This window comes from Cupressus sempervirens, chromosome 7 (genome assembly GCF_028749045.1).
Source record: "Cupressus sempervirens isolate cs-2001-9-10 chromosome 7, ASM2874904v1, whole genome shotgun sequence".
NCBI lineage: Eukaryota > Viridiplantae > Streptophyta > Pinopsida > Cupressales > Cupressaceae > Cupressus > Cupressus sempervirens.
In genome coordinates this window covers 792,187,813-792,209,686 of record NC_143124.1, presented here as the reverse complement: position 1 = coordinate 792,209,686, position 21,874 = coordinate 792,187,813, and the positions used below count along the sequence as shown (strand labels likewise).

Sequence of the window (21,874 nt, the reverse complement as noted above, 5' to 3'; positions counted from 1 at the left end):
TCAAAACAAACACGCAAGGATTTCCCCAATATCACACATGAATCCCAGAGGAAGCAATGTGGAAACGACACTGGGTAACCCACAAGCAGAAAAGAAAACAAGAAAAAGACATGATCAAGACCTTACGCTCTGATTTCCCCATTCACAGTATACCATGATATGGAAGATCGTGGCAACCTTGAGGAGGGAACAAGTAGATTGCTTGGAAAAGATATTTCAAGACCCAACAGGGACGAGTCCAAATTAAAAGAAAGCAAAAATCCAAAAGAGAACCGTTTGCCAATGAGATGGGTAGGACGAGGTACTAACGAACCAAGATCAGACATGAGGAAAGCTATATCCTGCAAGGACCTATTGGAGAGCACCTAAGCTGGTGGATTTGGATGAGTGATGCGTCTGGCAAGCTGAACTAAGAAAGATAACACTTTGGTGACAAGAAATCTAGCTAAAGGATGCATTGGGATAGCTAACCAAGGGTTACGATGTGTGCAAGATGCTGATCAAGGAGGAACTGACACAAAAGCTGGATAGATACAATGGTACTAAGCTAAAGAGAATGTACAAGCTGATGGACCAAGATATGTTACAAATGTACAAGTTTGTTCATGTTTTGATTTTTGTGAGATGGAAATGTTTGTGAAGGATGGGATGTCTATAATAGGTGATAGGTGGATAGGTAGATGGTTTGCGAAAAGCTTAAGTGAAAATGGGGTTTTGTGTGTGCACATGATAGTATACAAGATTATTTACAGGTTGGAATATGGTACAAACTTTGGACAAGATTCAGATATACAAGGTATGGTACAAGATTTACAAGGTATAATACAAGCTTTGGTACAAGATTTTACAAGCTAAGGTACAAGATTTTAAAAGCTGTATAGGGGGTATTTACAAGCTCCATTAGATTTTGGATATTTGGTTGGAACACCAAGGGAACAAGCAGGTGTTTTATGGGATGGTGGGTGAATGGATGAGGGATAGGATAGTGATAGATAATGGATTAGTCTTAGTACACAAGGTGCCTGAATTACCAGGTTTTCACCAAGGTACCTATCGCCAAGTTTTGACCATTGGACGCTTATTTCTCTTTACTATTTTTTTTTTTTTTTTGTATTTTTCAAAAGCTGGGTATACCAAGGATCTTCAAGCATAGAACTTCTTGAAATGAATGATGTTAGTAGGATCATTCAAGAGTTCTCCTTCTGGTGTAGATAGCTGATAGGCTCCGGAGCCAAAGGAAGTAGTGACAACATAAGGACCAAGCTATGTAGGTTCAAACTTGCCTTTCTTTTCTCGATTTGCTTGGACTTTCATGTTTTCTTTGAGGACCATGTCACCTGGCTGAAAGTGTCATGGAAGCACCTTCTTGTTGAAATTCCTTTTGAGACGAGTTTGATAGATTGTGAGATGATCATAGGCTTGTTGTCGCTTCTTGTCTAAGAGATCTAGCTGGGTGAGCCGAGCTACTCTATATTTTTCATCAGATATTTGCCCTTGCAAAGATATGTGCAAGGAGGGAAGTTCAACCTCTATAGGTAGTACCGCTTCGGCACCATAGACTAGGGAGTATGGAGTTGTGCCTGTGGATGTACGGAAGGAAGTTCGATAGGCCCATAGGGCTGGATTTATTTGTAGGTGCCAATCATGACCAGAATCATTGACAACTTTCTTTAGGATTTTGAGGAGGGTTTTGTTAGTTACCTCTGCCTGGCCATTACCTTGTGGGAAATATGGGCTAGAAAAGTGGTGATGGATGTGGAGGGAAGTGCATAATTCTTCCATGTTGAGATTTTCAAAGTTACCTCCATGGTCGGTGAAGATGGTGGATGGGATGTCGAAGCGGCAAACAATGTGGTACAAGATGAACTTGGAGACCTGAACTCCTGTAGCTGAGACTAGGGGGACTGCTTCCACCCATTTAGTGAAATACTATGTAGCTATTATTATCTATTTATGTCCATCAGATGAGAGGGGTGTGATAGTTCCAACTAGATCAAGGCCCCAAAAAGCGAAAAGCTAACGTGGTGCAATAGGCTGTAGATCCTATGCTGGAGCGTGCACAAGATTTTCATGCTGCTGACATGGGAGACACTTTCTGACAAAGTCACAGGAGTCTTCTTCAATGGTAGGCCAATAGTAGCCTGCTCTAAGGATTTGTCACGCTAGGACAATACCACTCATGTGGGCACCACAAAGTCCAGAGTGTACTTCTTTTAACACCATTGCGGCCTTGTTTTGGTCTAAACATCGAGAGAGAGTATCGTGATAACCCTGACAATATAGGATATTGGCTGTGATAACATAGCGGGACGATTTTTGGATGAGGTTCTAGCGTTGGGTACGTGTGAGGTGAGGGGATATGATACCATCGTTAAGGTAAGCATGAATCTCATGGTACCAAGGGGATTGGGGACCAACCAAGATACAAACATGGTTTGAATCCTCATTCACATAGGCGGGTGTGAGGAGCTGCTCCACTAAAAACTCATACTGTGTAGCTACTTGGGGAATTTCCAAGAGAAAGCCTATAGTAGCCATAGCATCTGCTGCTTTGTTCTGTATTTGAGGCACTTGTGTAAACTAAAACCTTGTAAAATGCTGGGTTAGCTTATCAACTAGCTCTTTGTAGGGCAATAGCTTTTCATCTTTGGTTTGATATTCATTTAGGGCTTTCTTGATGATGAGCTGAGAATCGCCAAAGATTTGTATCTCAGCAATGTTCCATTCTGCAGCTATCTTTAATCTTGCTATGAGGGCCTCATATTCAGCTATATTGTTGGTGCTAGGGAATTGTAGCTTGAAGGCCTTTGGAATGTAATCTCCTTGAGGTTTGACCAACAATATTCCTGCCCCTAATCTATGAGATGTGTATGAGCCATCAAAATAAAGTTTCCATGGGGATTGTTCTTCAATTAGATAGATATGCTCATCTGGAAATTCTGTGATCAACGGATAAGCATCTATTAGAGGTGCATCATCTAGGTGATCTTCTATAGCTTGCCCTTTGATTGCCTTTCTATCCACATACTGGATGTCAAATTCGCTAAGGAGCATAACCCATTTGGCCAAACGGCCTGTAAGTGCTGTTCTGGAGAGCATATACTTGAGAGGGTCAATCTTGGAGACTAGTTGGATGGTATGACTTAGCATGTAATGGCGAAGCTTTTGAGTTGATAAAACAACTACCAAACAAGATTTTTCCATAGGAGTATAATTGAGTTCATAACCAACTAAAGTTCTACTGATGTAGTAGATGGCTCTTTCTCTGTCGTAGTCATCGAGCTGTGCTAGAAGTGCCCCTAGAGCAGTAGGCGTTGCTGATATGTACAAAATTAGGGGACGACCAGGAACTGGTGGAACCAAGATAGGGGGATTGGTGAGATACTACTTGAGCTAATCAAAGTTTCGCTGACATAAAGGATCCCACTTGAAGTTCTCATCCTTCTTTAGTAAATTTGAAAATGGTTTACACTTATCTGCAAGCTGGGAGATGAAGCGGCGGATGGATTGAAGCTTTCCCTGAAGAGAGCGAAGCTGTCACAGTGTCTGGGGAGGAGGCATGTCTAAGATAGCCTTGACCTTCTTGGGGTCGATCTCTATACCTCATTTAGACACTATAAAGCCTAGAAGCTTGCTAGATGTGACCCCAAAGACACACTTCTCGGGATTCAACATGAGATGATATTTGGCTAATCTATCAAAGACTTTCTCTAGGTCAGCAAGATGATCCATGAAGGTATGAGATTTGACCAAGATATCATCCACATAATTCTCCAAAATGCTATGGATGAGATTATGAAAGATGGTTGTCATAGCTCTTTGATAGGTAGCCCCAGCATTCTTTAGGCCAAAAGGTTCCCCAAGGGGTAGTGAATGTTGTCTTATGTTGATTCTCTTCTGCAATCTTGATTTGATTATACCCAGAAAATCCATCCATGAGGGACAAAATTTCATGTCCAGCTGTAAGATCTACAATCATATCTATGTTGGGCAAGGGAAAATCATCTTTTGGACAAGCTTTGTTAAGATCTATGAAATTAGTGTAGATTATGATGTCACCAGAAGGCTTAGTGATGGGGACCATGTTGGAGATCCACTCTGAATAGTCGATAGGTCGAATAACCTTAGCAGTTAACATTCTTTCTAACTCAACTTTGACCAGTAATGCCACCTTGGGGTGCATTTTTCTAAGCTTTTGTCTGACGGGCTTGATCTGTGGATTGACTGCAAGATGATGAACTACAAGCTTTGGATCGAGCCCTGGCATGTCTTGATATGACCATGCAAATCGGCCAATGGTCTCTCTTAAGACCTCAAAGAGGAGATCAACTTGGTCTTGTGATAGGGATGCAACAATGTGAACAAGCCTAGGGATCTCTGAAGAATCGATGTTGACTTCCCTAGTATCCTCAATTAGAATAGAAGATATCTCTGGTCGATTATCTTGAGGAGGTAATGCTAAATCCTCATGTTCTGCTTGTGGCTCTGGATGTTCTTATTGAGGGGTTCTCTTCGCTACCTTAGCTAGTCTCAGATTCACCTTAGTTCCAATTTTGGGTGTATCGGAACTAGGTTGGGGATTTTCTCCAAAATGCCCCTTGGGATCTAGCTTGTAGATATAGGCAGAATCTGGCTTTGTTTTCTTGTCAGGTGTTTCAACTCCCATGAATCTTAGAAGCGCTTCCTCTGATGTGAACTCATCAATGTGTATGACGCTTGGTTGGTCCCAATCTATGATTTGTGGATGGGCGAGTGGTAAGTCAATGAGGTGGATGGATAGTTCTTGGAGAACAGAGTCTCCGAGGGAGATTTGGTCTAGGATATCGTCGTAGGCTCTCTTTTCAACTTCCTTAGAAATGTCTTCAATTTTGACAAGGTCACGGTGAACGTTCAAAAAAGCGTGACCGTTCGTATTGGTGCCCTAGTTGTGGGTATGCCAAAGCCAAGACCTGACTTCGATTCCCACTTGTGTGCGTCGATGCGGCACTGCATGCCTCTTTCTTCTAGTTCTAGATCACCAACTTGATAGTTCCATTTGTCAGTGATGAGCTTATGTTCTTGGGGATACTTCTGGCTGAAGTGATCAAGGCGTGCCTGATTCCTTTGAGGTGCATCCTTATGTAACCAATTGTTGATATCTGGAGTGAGCTCCTCATGAAGAGGGATTTTCGAGGATACAAAGGTTGTTGGGCCAAACTGTTTGTATCGAGGAGGTGGAATCTCCTTAGCTTTGTGATATGTTGGTCGTCCATGGGCATGTGGATCAAGTGGGAGTGCCCCGACAACAAATGCATCCGACAGACTATACTCTCCACAGCCCTTGTTATTGATCTTCACGGTAGACAAGGTAGAGGTGAGGATGGTTTTTGGGTCATTACAAGTGTGGGATGAGCTGGCGATGGATGTGTCGATATCAATTCCAGGGCAATGGTTTGTATATGAAGCTTCAATCGCATTGCAGTAAGCAAAAGGTTCTGGATCAGCATGGATGGTTACCTCAGTGCCTTGATGCGGAAATTTGATGCACTGATGGTAAGTGGATGGAATGGCTTTCATGGCATGAATCCATGGGCGACTGAGGAGGATGTTGAATGGTAGGTTTAGATCAATAACATGGCAGAGTGTTTCTTGGATGACTGGCCCAACCTTGATTGGCAGCAAAATAGTTCCTTCTGTGGTTCTTTCCAAGTTGTCATAAGCTTTGATGGTGATAACCTCACTGATGATATCTACCTCAGTATACCCAGCTTGTTTTATGAATTTTAGGGTGCAAATATTCAAGGCTGATCCATTATCTATCATTACTCTTTTCACAGCAAAATTGGATAGCATGATGGCTATGCGAAGTGAAAGGGTGTGATCTGGCTCGACCACGGGTATGTCGGTGGGTTTGAATGATAGGGCACATGAGGATGAAAGGTGTCCAACAAGATTACAAAAATCAATAGCATTGATATCAAAAGGGACACAGGATTCTATGAGAGCACTGTCAAGGATGTTCTTGTACACAGGACTAGTGCAAAGAAGGTCTAAAATGGAGAATTGGGATGGCATGTTCCCAAGGTGTTCCAAGATATTGTACTAGCTTTTTTATGGAGCTGATGGTGCTGGTGAAACGGGTGGGCCTGCGATGTTAAATTGGGCTCTTCGAGTGGTGACTGCACACTCATTGTTTGGTTCTTGGATATTGATAACATTGACAGAAGGCTCTTTCTCGGATATACAACCTATAAGGCTACCATAGTCTATATAGGATGAAGTGTGGTCATTGTTCTTCCCATGCTATTGGTTTGGCTGATGGTTGTTGGTGTTTTTGTTGTTGGTTTGGATAGGTGCTTTTCTAGGATTTTGATTGTTGTGAGGAGGAAAAGAATTTTGATAGATCTGTAAGCCTACATTGGGAGAGGTTTGGGCACCAACAGTGATTTCCTTCCGATCAATGGGGTCCTGCACATAGTCTTTCAGTTTCATGCATCTGAGGGTAGTGTGACCTTTTACCCTATGAAATTTGCAGTACTCATTTTCTTTGTACCATGCAGCTTTGGATTGGCTTGGGTCAATTTGCTGGGTAGGAGGAAATTTGATGAGGTTTTCCTTGACTAATTTCTCAAAAATGACATCCAATGGCTCACCAAGGGGTGTATAGTTTCTAGGTGTAGGTTGGAATCTGGGCTTTTGTCCTGCAGCTACATTGATGGCATTAGCCTGATTGCTAGACCCTTGAAATTTTGGTCTTGGATTGTGGTTTTGATAGCTGTGGTTATTTTGTTGTTGGTAGTTGATAGCTTGCTGATTGTTTGGTTGATAGGGTGGGTTGGACTGGTTGTGACAAGGACCAACAATATTCACATGTTTGGTGTCAGTGACGCCATCTGTTGCAACATGCTTGTTTTTGTTCCAATACCTAGACTTGTCATTGGAATGTGATTGATTTTGGTTGGCTTCCTTGTAAATCTTGACCACACCATCTTTAATGAGTCCTTGCTCAAGGATCATTCCTTTCTCTTTGATATCTTTGTAGGTCTGCAAAAAATTCATGGTCATGTGGTGAACCAAGCTAGGATGGGCACTATCAATAAACATTTTCACCAAATGGCGCTCTGGCAAGGTGCAAGATATGCGGGTGGTAAGGGTTTGCCATCTTTGCAGATATTCAAGAAGGCTTTCTCCACCTTTTTGCTTGGTGTGGACAAGATCAACTACTGATAGCTCTGTTTCAACAAGATGGGCATATTGGGCTACAAATGCCTCAAATAATTCAGCAAAATTTTTAATTGTGCCATAGGGGATTCTATAAAACCATTCAAGAGCTGGTCCAGCCAAGCTTTTGGGAAAGAGACACAAGAGGAAGATGTCATTGTATGCCACTTCTTGGCAATGCATGTAAAATTCTTTGATATGTGTGACAGGGTCTCCTTTTCTTCTAAATTTGTCAAATTTGGGTGTCTCAAAATGCTTGGGGAATGGTGTCATGGTAATGGCTCTATCAAATGGGTAAGGGCACACATTCTCAAACTTGAAATTTTTTGGATCATTTTCCTCTTGGATGTTCTTCAAAGTTGTTTTCATGGCTTCCCATTTTGAATTAATGGGTGATGGCTGGGGTGCCCCCAATGTAGGAGTGCCTTAAGGTAGGTATGCACTAGATGGGGCCACTGAATATGGATGGTTGTAAGAGATTTGCTGATAGGGATTGTACATTGTTTGGGCAGCTGCATGGTGGATGACACTTTGCTGAGGGGGAGGTGGCACATAGTGTTGCATGTGCTGCGAGGCTTGCTGTTGATATGGGATTTGAGGTTGGGATTAAGGAACATAAGTTGGCTGTGGGATAAATGAATTGCTTTGTGGAGGTAAGGTATAAGATGGTTGTGAAGCTTGGGGAAAGGATCGGGGGGCTTGTGGGGTTTGACCAAGGTATGTGGGTTGCGCCCCCATTTGGGATGGTACCTGCAAATAATTGGTGGTTGGCTGGATTGGTCAGTTACCTCCTAGAAGTGGCATTGAGAAGTAGTTGGTAATAGGAGGTAATGGATTAGTTGGTGGTGGAGGTGGTGGGAATTGAAAGCTAGGAAATGGAATTGATGGGGTTTGATAGCTTGGTGGCTAGATTTGGAAGCTTGGTAGAGTGGTGGTGGGAGCTTGGGTCACTTGAGAGCTGGGCAGAACATTGGTAGTAGCTTGTGGGGTTTGATAGCTTTGTGGAGTGAGGGTAGTAGCTTGTGGATTTGTAGTTGATGGCACTGAGCTCCCAAGACCTAATGGAAATGATGGGATTGTGCTTTGGGCTATGGTGAACAAGCTGGGGGTGATGAAAGGTTGATTAGTTGGCCCCATGGGCAGCATCCCCGTTGTATATTGTTGAGGTTGGCCAAAGATGCTAGCACTAATTTGGGAGATGGGTGGATTTAGAAGGCTAGGTTGGGGAGTAGCAGCAACAATAGTGAAGGGCGTGAACGGTGAGGTGTTTTGGGTAAAGGGGGTTTGGAGCGGAGAGGTATGAACCAAGGATGGAGTGGTGGTGGCTGGGTTGGCTTGCGGCATGGAGATTTCAACTTGGGTGGATGATGGTATGTTTGGGTCTGTTGGATCATATGGATTGGCTGGAGGCTCTTCTTTTGGCATATATTGAGGATAATTTGGATCATAATAGCCTATGGGTGGTGGCAGTTGCCCAAACAATGGGTGAGATGGATCTGATAATGGAGGGGGTCTTCCAAAGTCAAAGGTTCCTACATTGTCCCTTCAAAAATTAGCCATGATTGTCTCTTTGTTCTTGTCTATAATGGCATTTACCAATACTGCATTTTCCGGTTGGTTCATGAAAGCTTCAATGTCAGTAGATGATGGCATAGCTTTCTCTAGGCTGAAGGATGGCTAAGTGCTCAAGGGGGCTGAGGCTGTTTGATCCAAATGATAGGGCTCCATTGTTTCTTTCTTCTTGGCTAAGCGAGTGACGGGTGGCATGAAAAATGCTCCTAGGGATGAGATGCAACAAATGCTGGTGGATGCAAAAGGGAGGAAGGCTTTTCTATGCAAATGATTTCTTAGGTTGAGGCAAAGCTATATGACAAAACCTAAGGAGGATTGGGTTGGAGATTCTAACTTCAAAGATATGTTGCCAAAGCACAAAAGGTCTGCTTTCCTATGTGCAAACTTGGTGGTGATTGTGTCAACTTAAGGATAGACTGATGATCCTTTAGGAAGAACACAAGATTGACCACTTGTGTATCCCAACCTTTAGCTCAAGGTGATGAGGGATAACAAGTGGCAAAGCTAGATTACCCTAGAAAAAGCTTTGTCAAAAGGATAACCTTGGTGAGATTGGTGGTTTTGAAAGATTTTAGGAATGGCAAACTTTTAGCAAGGTGACAGCAATTTTTAAAGGTTTGGATGTGAAGACTTTGGATTGCTAGCTAGATGGTTTGGTCCTAAATGAGATGGTTGAGCTAATAATACTTAAGGAGATAACCTAAAATGGCTGACTTTTCTACAAAGATGACTCTAAGGTATAGCTTTTCCAAGAAGGTGTGGAGAAACAAGGGTGTCTAATCATAGAAATCATGCCTAGTTGGTAAGGCATAATCAGGATTAACTCCTGAATGTTAGCTAAATTTGATGGTACACTCTAACCAGGCCTCTTGAAGTGCTTCATCGGCAGCTTTATCCTCTGCTTTGTGGAGTTTGGTAATTCAAGGACTTGGTGTTAGTTCCTTTCTCTTGGCTTAAAGTTCTTGGTATGCCTGAGATGGTTTGAGTTTAAATTTGTGAAACTTCTGTTTGGGTTTGGGTTGCTCTGACATCAATTCTTGAATCTGCTTGGCTTTGAGAAACCTCGGTTGTTTTTCTTCAACTTGTTCAACTTCTGGAATAGGCAGTGACTACGCTAAGTGTGCCCTAAGCTAGGATTGACCATGTTTGGCAAACATGCATTCAATAAGTAAAAGACCAAGCAATAGATAGAAACAACCAGATAGAAGTTTTGATTCCCAAAATGTGATACTTGCGCCAAGGAGTGTGTATGCTTTACAAATGTTTCGATTAGTCACTTCAAACACATTAACATCTTAGATGGTTGTCTACAAGGCTGATAGTTGGTTTAGCTAGGGAGTCCTCGATATACCCAAGGTACGTGAGGCCCAAATCCGTAGATTAAACCAAAAAGATGCCACACAGCCGAGAGGAGCGGTAACCCACTTCTCCTCTTTCACTTCTCAAGAGTATAAAGTTCCTTGAGGCTTAGCCCGAGTGACAAAATCTTGATCCCAAGAGAGGTGTTTTTCGATTCACTTTCCGGTTCTTATACTCCGCCGGAACGCTGGAGTTGAGGTCGTCCAAGGGGTGATGAAATCTCCAAGTAGGCCTCCTAAAATGAAACAAAGTTTTGGATCCTAATCTTATGCACCCAAGATGGCCTCGAAAGACGACAAGGGGAGAGAAGACTTGGATGACCTTGGGCTAAAAAACATGCTTGTTCTTTTTACCAACTGACTCTTATGTGTGTTGATCTAGACTTTGCAAGCACTCATGTTTAAGAGACAATGTTCAATTCCAACTTTGAAATGCGCCAACAAAGAAAAATCGAGCGAAGAATGAATACAAGAAGAAGAGTTAGGGTCAACAAAAAATTAAACCCGCGCACCTGGAGGCCCTCCACGTCAAGTATCGATTAATTTCTTTTAAAGCATTCAAGAGTTGTTGTGATTTTATTTTAAGCCCAACGCAAAGATGTGTGAGACTCGATTTGTCAAGTGCACACCCAAAGCCCCTCCACATCAATAGTTGTTCAATTTAGTGCCCAAAATTAAAGTGTGATCGATTTAATCTAGAATTTTGGTCATTTAAAATTTTTGATAAAGTTAAAGAAAACATTCAAAGACCAAGTGAGTGAGTTAAATTGTGGAACATTTAACACCTTTTTCAAGTAGACTCATCCCCATAAATGGCACTGAGATTGCAACCAATGGTTGAATTGATGGGTGATTAGAAAAGAGGTGAGTCCAAGGAACTACTCAAATTGATTTTTGCAAATTTGTATTTAACTTAACAAAGTCTCTTAAATGTCCAAAAATCAAACTTTAACTAAATTGCATGTGGAAAAGAGATTTGTTTTGTTCAATTTTAGAAGCTCCAAATGAAGTGTTTGATATTGCAATAGTTAATTGATCCTTGGCATTCAAGATTGGATTTGTTGTTTTAATCATGCATTCAAAAAAAATTTGATTTTAATCCATGGCATTCAAGAGTGTGTTTAGCAATATGCATTCAAAGACAAATGATTAAACATTCAAGTTTTTTTCTTTGAGCATTCAAGATTGAGATTTTGTGTGTTATTTTAAGAACTTTGAAGTGTTTTGTTTTAACCTTAGATCATTCAAGATTGTTTTGGACTCAAAAGTGAAAATGACTCTTTGGACTTTAGTTTTCATTCAAGATTTTGTGTTCTAGTTTGCATATTTTAAGCCCAAAAATGATATTCCTAGATTTATTTTGATGCATGAAAAACCTAAGAAACATTCAAGATTTTGCAACAAGACATTTGTTTGGAACAAATAACAAAGCTTTTAGGACAATTTTTGGCAACCATTTAGGACTCTTAGTTTTCATGAGATTTTTAAAAGAACTTTAAAATATTTGCAAATGAGGTTCATTTTATCTTTGATTGATGCTTTGAATTTGATTTAGATTTTAGTGTGCACTTAGTGTTGATTTTAAACCTTTTGAAATGGAAACTTGAAGTTCTTTTTAAATTTCCAAAAATGAAGTGTTCCTAACTTTGCATGAATGCATCTAAAACCTTGATGTTGCAAGGATGCAAATGATTAGATTGGTTTAGTTTCACTTGTTAAAAGATTATTTTTTTTTTTGCAAATTTTTAATTTTTTAATGGATTTAAGTATGATTTGGGAGTTCATTTTAAGCACTAAAAAGAAGTGTGTCTGATTTTGCTTCCTTAAAAAAAAATGGTCAAGATCTCCCACAAGAAGAAGAAGAAGAAGTAGATGGAATAAGAAGAATATAGACAAGAAGAGGAAGAAGAATTTCAAGTTCTTTGTCCACCTATAAGCTTGAAAAATCTGCAAACACTATAAGCTATACTATGAGTTCCTTTGTCTTCTTCATGCTCATGTGGACCTACAAAACCAATTTATACAATCCTACCAATCACAAAAATAAGCAAAATTAGTCAAAATCAGCAAATGACATACAAAACTTGATTAAAAAAGCTAATGAAGATGACCCATGTGGGGTCCCACCGGGCATGCCAAAATGTATATGAGCAATGTTAGTATGCTAATAGAAACCAAATTTAAATAAAGCTTCTACAAATTAAACAAAATTCATAAACTTCAAGATAGACTAAGATGAGCTCTCAATTAAGAATATGAGCCATTAATGGGCTCTCTCAATAAGAAGCTCTCTTGTTGAGTAGCTTTGTCTAAATAGATAGGATGTATGCTCAAGCTTTATGCTTCAAAAAGGGCTTCAAATGGAGTTGGAATTTGGGTGTGAGTGTATAGTTTTGATGTAAAATGGCTTCTTAAAATGGCATTATGACTTTACTTCATGGATTGTGTTATTTTGCAAAGGGGAAGAATCCAATTTATAGGCAAGAGGCTTGAAGGATTGAGGGCTAAGATGCAAGGATGGGAAAAAGCTCATGGAGGGCTCAAATTGCATGAGAGGAGAGCACTTGGATTGTGCTTTCTTACGGCCAATCAAAGAGTGACACATGTCACATGGTGAGAGGATGGAGGAAATGGGAAGGATGAGTCAACAAAGGAGGCTCAAGGGACAAAATCTTCATAAAGACCTTCATAATGGTTTGTAAGAGCAATAAAAGGGCTTGGAAGAGTCATTTATGGCCTAGTGGGCTTCATAAAATTTTATGGTTGAGATATTTTGAGAGAGATGAGAGCAATTTCGACTTGGGACTTGATTAAGAAGGTTTTAAGCTTGCTTAGGCTTGTGCAAATGATTAGAGGATGGATTAGGATGGTTTAAGATTAGCTTAGGGATAGGCAAGTGGATGGCATTTAATGAGGGTGGGTGAAAGAGGAGATATTTGTTAACTTTGGCTTGAGTTAGTAAGTCGTAATCTATTTTTAGGAAATGTGACAAGGTTAGGAGGGGATTAGGAGTAGGTTTAAAGACATCTTCTAGAAGAGTCTAGACTTTGGATGAGGATAAAGACTTTCTAGAATAGTCTAGAATTTCATAGGATGAGGATGAAGACTTTCTAGAAGAGTCTAGAACTTCTTAGAATGAGGATAAATTAGATTTTTAGGAAATAAAATAAAGTTTTATTTATTTCAAGGGTTTGGGTTGAGGAGATATTTATTAAAACTTTTTTTTAATAAACATGAAGATTAATATTTAATCTTAATTAAATATTTTGAGTTGGGATTAGGAGTAAGAAATGATGGGATTAGCATTTAATCAAAATTAAAAAAAGATTAGAAGATTTTGGAAGAGGTTAGTGGTCTTAAAGAAATTGGCCAAGTTTTGGGCAAAAAATAAATTTTTTATTTATTTTGAATTTTTTGATCAATTTATTAATTAAATAATTAATAAATAAAAAAATAATGTTTAAATAAAATTTAAACATTTTTTAGAAGGATTCTTTAATTAAATATTTTTAATTAAAATAAAAAAATTTAATAAAATAAAAATTAATTAATTAATTAATTAATAAATGATGATGTCATCAGAAATTTTTCAAAAAATAAAAATACTTTATTTTTTAAAGAATTTTAAGTGTCTACAACAATAACATCTAATATTTTTTATTTACTTTAAGTTAGTCTGTGTAATTCATGGCAGACTTGAATTTCTTTCCTGATCTTGGTTTGTGTAGATTTTCCCGTCTGTCAGCTTTGACCATAGACGGCCGCCTGTGAATTATATTCATTGATGTGTGAGCTTATCAGCTGAATGCCCCGCTTTTAGTGTAGAAAGAAACTGAGAAACGTTATGTCTATGAGTATCCTAGCGATCCTTGTGCTGCATGCATTCCTTCTGGCACGAGCCCAGACAAGCTTCACCTTTAACAAGTTCGATGCGTCCACCCTCTATGAGGTCGAGTATTCTTTGATCCCTTTTGGTGCCATCTGCATCCCTGATGAGGGATAAGACGTGTCTACCCGTGTTATTTAACTATAGTATTGGTGGTGGTATTCGTAGTTGTAGCAGTGGTTTGTAGAAGGAAGAGAAACAACTACAAAAACGTTAAAGAAAAGTGGGAGATAGGAATATTGGCCTCACAGTTTTGACTACAAAGACTTACATAATGCAACAAAGGGCTTCCGAGATGATCAAGTTCTGGGTAGTGGAGGTTTTGGACGGGTGTACAAAGGAGTCCTCCCTGCAAATGGCCATGAAGTTGTTGTAAAATCCATCTTTAGAGAGACTACTGAAGGCTTCAGGGAATTTATGGCAGAGCTTTGGACTCTGAGGCGTTTAATGTTGGAAGTTGCTTGTGGGAGAAGGCCAGTGGATCCTCCTCTTGATGCTTCAAAGATAGTAATGGTGGGTGAGAAAGTTGTATGCGGAAGGGAAGCTCATGGATGTGGTTGATTCTAGACTCAGTGGTGAATATGTTGGAGATGAGATGGAGAAGGTGCTCAAATTGGGATTTTTGTGTTGTAGTCCTCAGCGAGAGGCGAGACCTCCAATCACACAAGTATTGCAGATAATTAAAGGGAAGCGTCTATTTCCACCGTAGAGACATATGAGAGGAGTGGAGGAAACACAAGTTCAACTCCAGACATTAAGGAATCTTTTGCCTCTACCTCCAACTCTCTGGAGGGATGGTAATGGGAATTCCCAACACAACCAGTAGTTGTTTAGCAGAGGAATTCTTCTGAAAATTTAAATCAAAACCTCTCAAAAGGGGATGGTTACTTTTGCTATTTGGAGTTGTTAACCAGAGTATCTCGTATTAGCAAAGGTACAGTTTTCCTTGTTTTAGAAATGGTGCGCAATGTTCAATTATAGATATGAAAGAACAAGGAATGTTCAATTATAGATATGAAAGATCAAGGTATGGGTTAAAAGAGTCAGTAGGAAAGGTCGGGTGAATCGGGATGGGTATTGGAATCTTCCTTTCTGTGGAGTTCTGAAAATTAACAGTGATGGTTCTTCTTTAAGGACTCTAGGCTCTGCTAGTATTAGGGGAGTGGCTCGTTGTAGTTCTGGTGATGTTAAAGGGGAGTGGCTCATTGTAGTTCTGGTGATGTTAAATTCTTTTTCTCAATTCATAAGGGTGATTACACTAACAATCTCATGGAAGCTCAAGCTATTTTATATGTTGTGGAACAATGTTGCTTGCAGGGATGGAGTAAGATTATCTGTGACTGAGATTCTCAAGTGATGGTGAACTTGCTTTCCTCACAGGAGCTTGAGGATGTTAGTTGGTAGCTAGCCACTGTTGTTAATCAGATTATTCTCTTTTCTACCTCTTTTTAGTTCATTAGGTTCACTTATATTCTTCATGAATGGAATAAAGCTGCTGATTGTTTAGCCAAATGGGCTTCTAATCATGCTCTGGATTGGAATATTATGGATAGGAGGGCAACTTTCCTTTGAAATGGTGGAAGAATTTGATGAACTTGTTGCTCAGGATCGAGCTCCTTGTTGAGCTCTCCTTGTTGTATTTCTTTTTGTTTTAATAAATTTTTACCCCTCTTTTTCTTTAGAAGGAAAAGAGTCTGCATTTTCCCCTCAGTTTGAGACGGATGTTATACTTGCAGATCTCTCAAATACAGAAAATCCAGAGACATAATTCAATTTGTCCATATTATAAAACTCCTCTATTCAATTAAGTAGAGGATTTTCAATTTTAGCATGTAATACTGGGCAAAAATTCATTGATATGGATTGCAAAAATCCGATATCAATATATATATTGTTTTATAATTTCAAACTACTATTAGTAGCAGTAAACTGCAATAAAATAGTATTTTGAAACAAATAAAAACTAAATGCATTGGATAATAGCTGTAAATCTATTAAAAATAGGCATCCTCTATTTTGTAACAGAGCACTGTTGAATTTTTCATGTTTCAGATTTCTTGAATGTCTCTAGTTGATTAATTTCCATTAATTAGCATCTTACTATTGTTCAAGATTTCACAATACTTTCTCTTTATCTTCAATTGTTTTGATACTATTCTATATACAGTGTTGAGTGTTGAATTGCAGGAATAGGGAATGTGTAAAAGGAATCGATGTCTGTTCTCTTGCCATCAGATTGAAGTATTACTTCATTAGTATTGTAATTGTTTCTTAAATGCATGTGAAGAAATGTATATTAAAACAAGGGGCGTAAGCTCCAAAGTTCCTGCCTTTCAAAGAAGTGGATTAATTAATTGTTAACTCAAAGAAGAATGGAAGATAGCTCTTGTTGTAGAATGTAGCTTCGAAATGGATGTGAGGAATGGATGTGAGTCAAGTAATGAAACATTCATCAGACATCAGACATACGAATAATTTACAGTACAGAATAAAGAAACATGACACATGTGAATATGTAACACTTTGGAAATCATTGACAGAGCAAACATCTTTAGAACATGCAAATTAAAGAAAATGTTTGACATAAAAGTATGTGTATTTCATAAATGTTAAGATCCACAATTGATGTCACTCGTACACTTCCATTTAAAATATTTGTAGTAGATGAACAATAGATATATATACACAACAGTTTGTTGTTGGTGGTGTGAAGGAAGCTACAAGTACAAAGTGTTGTGAGATGTATGGGAGGGCTATAATGATAGAAACATCAACTTGAGATGTATGAGACGGCTGTAATGATAGAAACATCAAATTCTTGAGCATATAACACGTAGATAAGATCAACTTTGATCCAATTAAGCTGAGTATGTTCAATCTATGGAGTCACTATTTCAGATCAATGTTGAATTCAAATTTGAAGTCTACAAATGTGAATGAAAGCTTAATTTTACCATAAATTAAGGTTTAGAGAAAGAGCAGAATAGGCATACCTTGAAAAGTTGGAAGTAATATGTAATGCCTACGAAGAAGAGTTTGACCTTTTTGGCAAGTAGAAGAACAACCCCAATATGCAAGTAAATACACGAGATAAGTGGCATGCTGGTTGTTTACATTTGTTGGAAGAAATAGTTTTACCAAATAAAGTGCCTCTGTTATTAGAGATTATTGAAAGAGTATTTAAAAATCCATGAACAAAAAGCACCAAAGCATCTGATGATTGTAAAATGAGAATTATCTATTTGGAGAGGCAAAGGAAGACTTGGTATGAGCTAACATATGTTTAAAAGTCCACTCGTAGACAGTTGTATTATTGCGTTTCAGCTGGACTAATGTACTGTGCTTGGTTTGTTATTAAGCAGTAATGGATACTTTCTATCTTTTGGCGACCTTTTGATTTTCGTGTAGACGATTGAGATAGTGAAAGAGAGTTAATTGGAAAATAACTGTGAAGACAATATTATATCTACAAATGAATTTGGATAATGGATCTTTTGAAAACAAATAATATAGCGAGCTATGTACATGGCAAGAGAAGTTTTAGCTACTTGCTGCATATTGCATGTTATGTAAATGCAAACAAGAATGTTGGCCTACATAATATGTTGGGAAACTCCAGCAATTGTTAAGGGAAATATGCCAAACCTGTAATGAATTCAGTAAAAAAAAGGACATTTTAGTTTTTCTAAATAGAATAGCACAATCACACTTGTCTACGATAAAATAAAGCATTTAAATTCAAAAGTAAACACTAAGCCCAGATGCAGTCATATGGTGTTTACAATGTACAAAATGTGATATGCATGGAAAAATAATGGATGCCTAGAATAAGTAGGGTACCCATAAACAGTACTCCTAGTAGAGTGTATTGATTGTTGGCTATGTCATTGAGTTTGCACATGAAATTGGGGAAAAAAAAAGCCCTGCCATATCTTTCTTGAAAATATAAGATTAAACTTTACACTATTAACTTTTAAAAATCAAAGATCCCGATAGAAGGAACAATCCAACAACCTTTCATGCTGTTTTCGGGGATTGTTTATGTGCATTGAGGAATTACTTATTTAGTTGAAGTGGCATAAACTGACTTTTACAATTCAGCGGCCTTTTAAAGAACCTGCAAATCTGCATTAAATTACCACGAGTAGCTTTAAGTACAACCTATCAGAAATCTTATGGGATCTAGTAATCATCCAGATTGTTGCCTTGGCATAATCAGCACGAACATATATCAGATAATGTGCAAATTTAATCCATGATAGCCTCTTCAGAAATAGTGCTCTGTTTCATAACAGGGCTTTCTGATTTAAAAAAAATATGCCTCATAGAGAGAAGTTCACATGAATATATGCACTAATTGATTTCATTGCTTAATTAAGTGGAGAGGCTTCTTACAGTGGGAGCAATCTTCAATGTAAACATTTAGCTATTTTAATAAAATTTGACAAGCAACCAACGATAAAGATAAAGATGATTGATTGAATAATAACGTTTTAAATTCAAGTTGTTGCATAAATATTTCGGCGGTCTCTCCATCATCTCCTGCACAAATTCAAGTTGTTGCCACCAAGTTTGCCAAGGAGGAAATCTAACAGTCACGCTTTGTATTTCCAATCTCGGAATTGGGGCCATTGTCGGGCGAGCTCAAAATTTTGGAGGAGCAAGAATGGCTGATATTGTCTGACTCCCTGCTAAAGTTTGAAGATCTTCCTACATTTGAAAATTAGGATTCTATTCCCGTAGACGAAGAAGAGGGGTGGACCACCAAATTTTTGTATGGTATATGCTCAAAATTACAGAGAATATTGTTGATGCACATAATCGAGGTCGGAGGTTCGAAAGTCGGGAGAAGCTGAGCGTAAAAACTCGATTGTCGATTTTTAATTCATGAGAAACTGCTGGATCTCAGAATTGCGATGGGCGAGTCGAAACAACAATTTCATAATGGAAAGCTTAACTCCATCCAGAAATCCACGCCAGGGTTTCGAGATAAGAAATATAGAAGCGCAGAGGCCGTAGGTTCGAAGCTTCCGAGGATTAGTCGTACGAAATTCGAGAGAGAGCGCAGAGAGTATAAGGAGGGTGTTGTAAAGCCTACGGATAGAATGTAAAGGCTCGTGTAGATACGATTGTGTTTTAATCAGAGGAAATGTACGAAGAACGGCAGGCTTTTGGTTGCAGGAGGTAAAATTGCAGTAGGAAAAGGAAGTACTTTGGCAGCTGATGGTGGAATTTCGGCAGGGGATGGGAAAAAATCGACCGATAGTTTTAGGAGATCTGCTAAAGGCGGTGCAATAGGCAATAGCGATGAACATTCTGGATAAGTAGCATGTTGAGGAATTGGATTCCGGTAAGTATTAAGTTTTGAAGTTCATTTTTAATTTGATGATTAAAATAACAATTATGAAAAATAGAGGTTTCAGTTTTAAAAAAGATTTATGGATAGATTTGATTTTGAAGATACTCTAATCATTTAATCAATTATAAAGTTTGAATTTTAGTAACTACTTTTAAACCTTAACAAACATACTAATTAGTGAATAAAAAAATAATTTATAATTTTAAAACAAGTTTGTGGATATCCTTCTCCATGCACCTATTTTCACAATTTGTCTCAATGTATATAAGAAACAAAATATTGAAATCCTCATCTAACCCCAAATTTTAAATCCTTACCCCAAAAGTTAAACCTTAAAGCCTAAGTCAGAAAGATAACCATACTCCTAAATCGTAAACCTTAATTTGAATGCTACATCCCAAATGCTAAAACCACTCTCATGCCTAAATATATGAAATGTACATATTATATATTAATAAATAAATCTTACTTGAAACCATAGTCCTGCATGGTAATAAAAAATGATGAAACATAATATAAATAATAAACCCTAATTTCAAACCGAATGATCGACCATCTCTAATCCTATACGCGAGAGAGAGAGAGAGAGAGAGAGAGAGAGAGAGAGAGAGAGAGAGAGTGGGGGGGCAAGAGAGAGAGGGAGAGAGATGTAATTAGGAAAAAGATGCAGTGAGGGGAGGGAGATGGGAGATGTGGAAGGGAGGAAAGATAATGTGGACAAAGAGAAAGGAGATGGTGAGAGATGAGGTAGAGAGAGAAGGGGAGAGTAATAGATATGGGAGAGTTGACACATGTGTGAGTGAAAGAATGGAGAGAGAGAGAGAGAGAGAGAGAGAGAGAGAGAGAGAGAGAGAGAGAGAGTTGTAGGATAAATATGTTAGAGAAGGATAAGGGGAAGAAGATGGCGAACATGAGGTAGAGATAGGTGGAAAATAGGGGGAAGATATGGTGGGAGGTGGTAGAAATGAAAGGCGAGAGATAAGGAAAATGTAGCAAAAGAAGTGGAAGAGGGATCAAATAGATGAGAAAGAGGAGGATAATTAGGGTTTTAGATAGATAGATATGATGTAGAGAGAGAGAGAGAGAGAGAGAGAGAGAGAGAGAGAGGCAATAGGAGCAATGGGTAGACCAATGAGGTAGAGACAAATATAATAATTGGGGCATGAAAAAGGTGGACATGGTGAGGGAGAGAGATAGAGCAAGTTTAAATAATAAAAGAGATGGTGAGAAGGGGCAGCGGAGACACTAAAAAAGAGAAATTAGAGAAAGAGAGAGAAGAGGAAGAGGACAAGATACAAATGGTAATTAGGGAGAAGAGATGGTGGAGGAGGTTTGTGTGTGTGTGTGTGTGTGTGTGTGAGAGAGAGAGAGAGAGATGTATGTACTTATAAGAGGGGACATGTGAGAGAGAGTGAGAAAAGGGGATTTAGGCGAGGAATGGAGTAAACACCAAGAGAGAGGGCTAGATAAATAAATACATGATACAAGGAGAGTAGGTAGAAATAATATGTGGGGACATAATAGAGAAAGTGAGACAAGGGAAGAGGTTAAGAGACATCATGTAGACATAGAGAGATGATTATTTAGATAGAGAGATAACAAGGATGGGGAGACATTTTAGGTAGAGAGAGAAAGTGAATAATTATGGCATGAAATATATGGACATAATGATGAGGTAAGGAAAAGGGGGGGAGGGAGGCAAGGAGGGAGGGAGAGAGAGAGAGAGAGAGAGAGAGAGAGAGAGAGAGAGAGAGAGAGAGATGTACTTATAAGAGAGGACATGTGAGAGAGAGTTACAAAAAGGGATTTGGGTGAGGCATGAAGTAGACATGAAGAGATAGGGCTAGAGAAATAGATGCATGATACAAGGAGAGTAGGTAGAAATAATATAAGAAGACACATGATAGATAAATTGAGACAAGGAGAGAGGTTAAGAGACATCATGTAGACATAGAGAGATGATTATTTAGATAGAGAGATAACGAGGATGGGGAGACATTTTAGGTAGAGAGAGAAAGTGAATAATTATGGCATGCAATATATGGATGTAATGATGACGTAAGAAAAAGGAAGAGAGGGAGAGGGAGAGAGAGAGAGAGAGAGAGAGAGAGAGAGAGAGAGAAATTAGGGGAAAGAGCTAGTTACAGGGGCAAGGATTTGGAAGAAAGAGAGAAGGAGAGAGAAGAGGTAGAGAGAAAATAGTGATGGGTAGACCAATGAGGTAGACAGAAATATAATAACAAGAGACAAATGGTAACTAGGGCGAAGAAATGGTGGAGGAGATGTGTGTGTGTGTGTGTGTGTGTGTGTGTGTGTGTGTGTGTGTGTGTGTGTGTGTGTGTGTGTGAGAGAGAGAGAGAGAGAGAGAGCTAATATTAGGGGGAAGAGATAGTTAGAGGGGCAAGGATTTGGAAGAAAGGGGGAAAGGGGGAGACGAGGTAGAGAGAAAATAGTGATGGGTAGACCAATGAGGTAGAGACATATATAATAAAATTTAGG

General features: G+C 38.9%; 1 pseudogene; it reads left to right on the top strand.

Moving 5' to 3' along the window:
- The first annotated feature begins 13,974 nt into the window (after window positions 1-13,974).
- Window positions 13,975-21,874, top strand: part of LOC149549725 (L-type lectin-domain containing receptor kinase SIT2-like) — a 100,814-nt pseudogene continuing 92,914 nt past the window's right edge.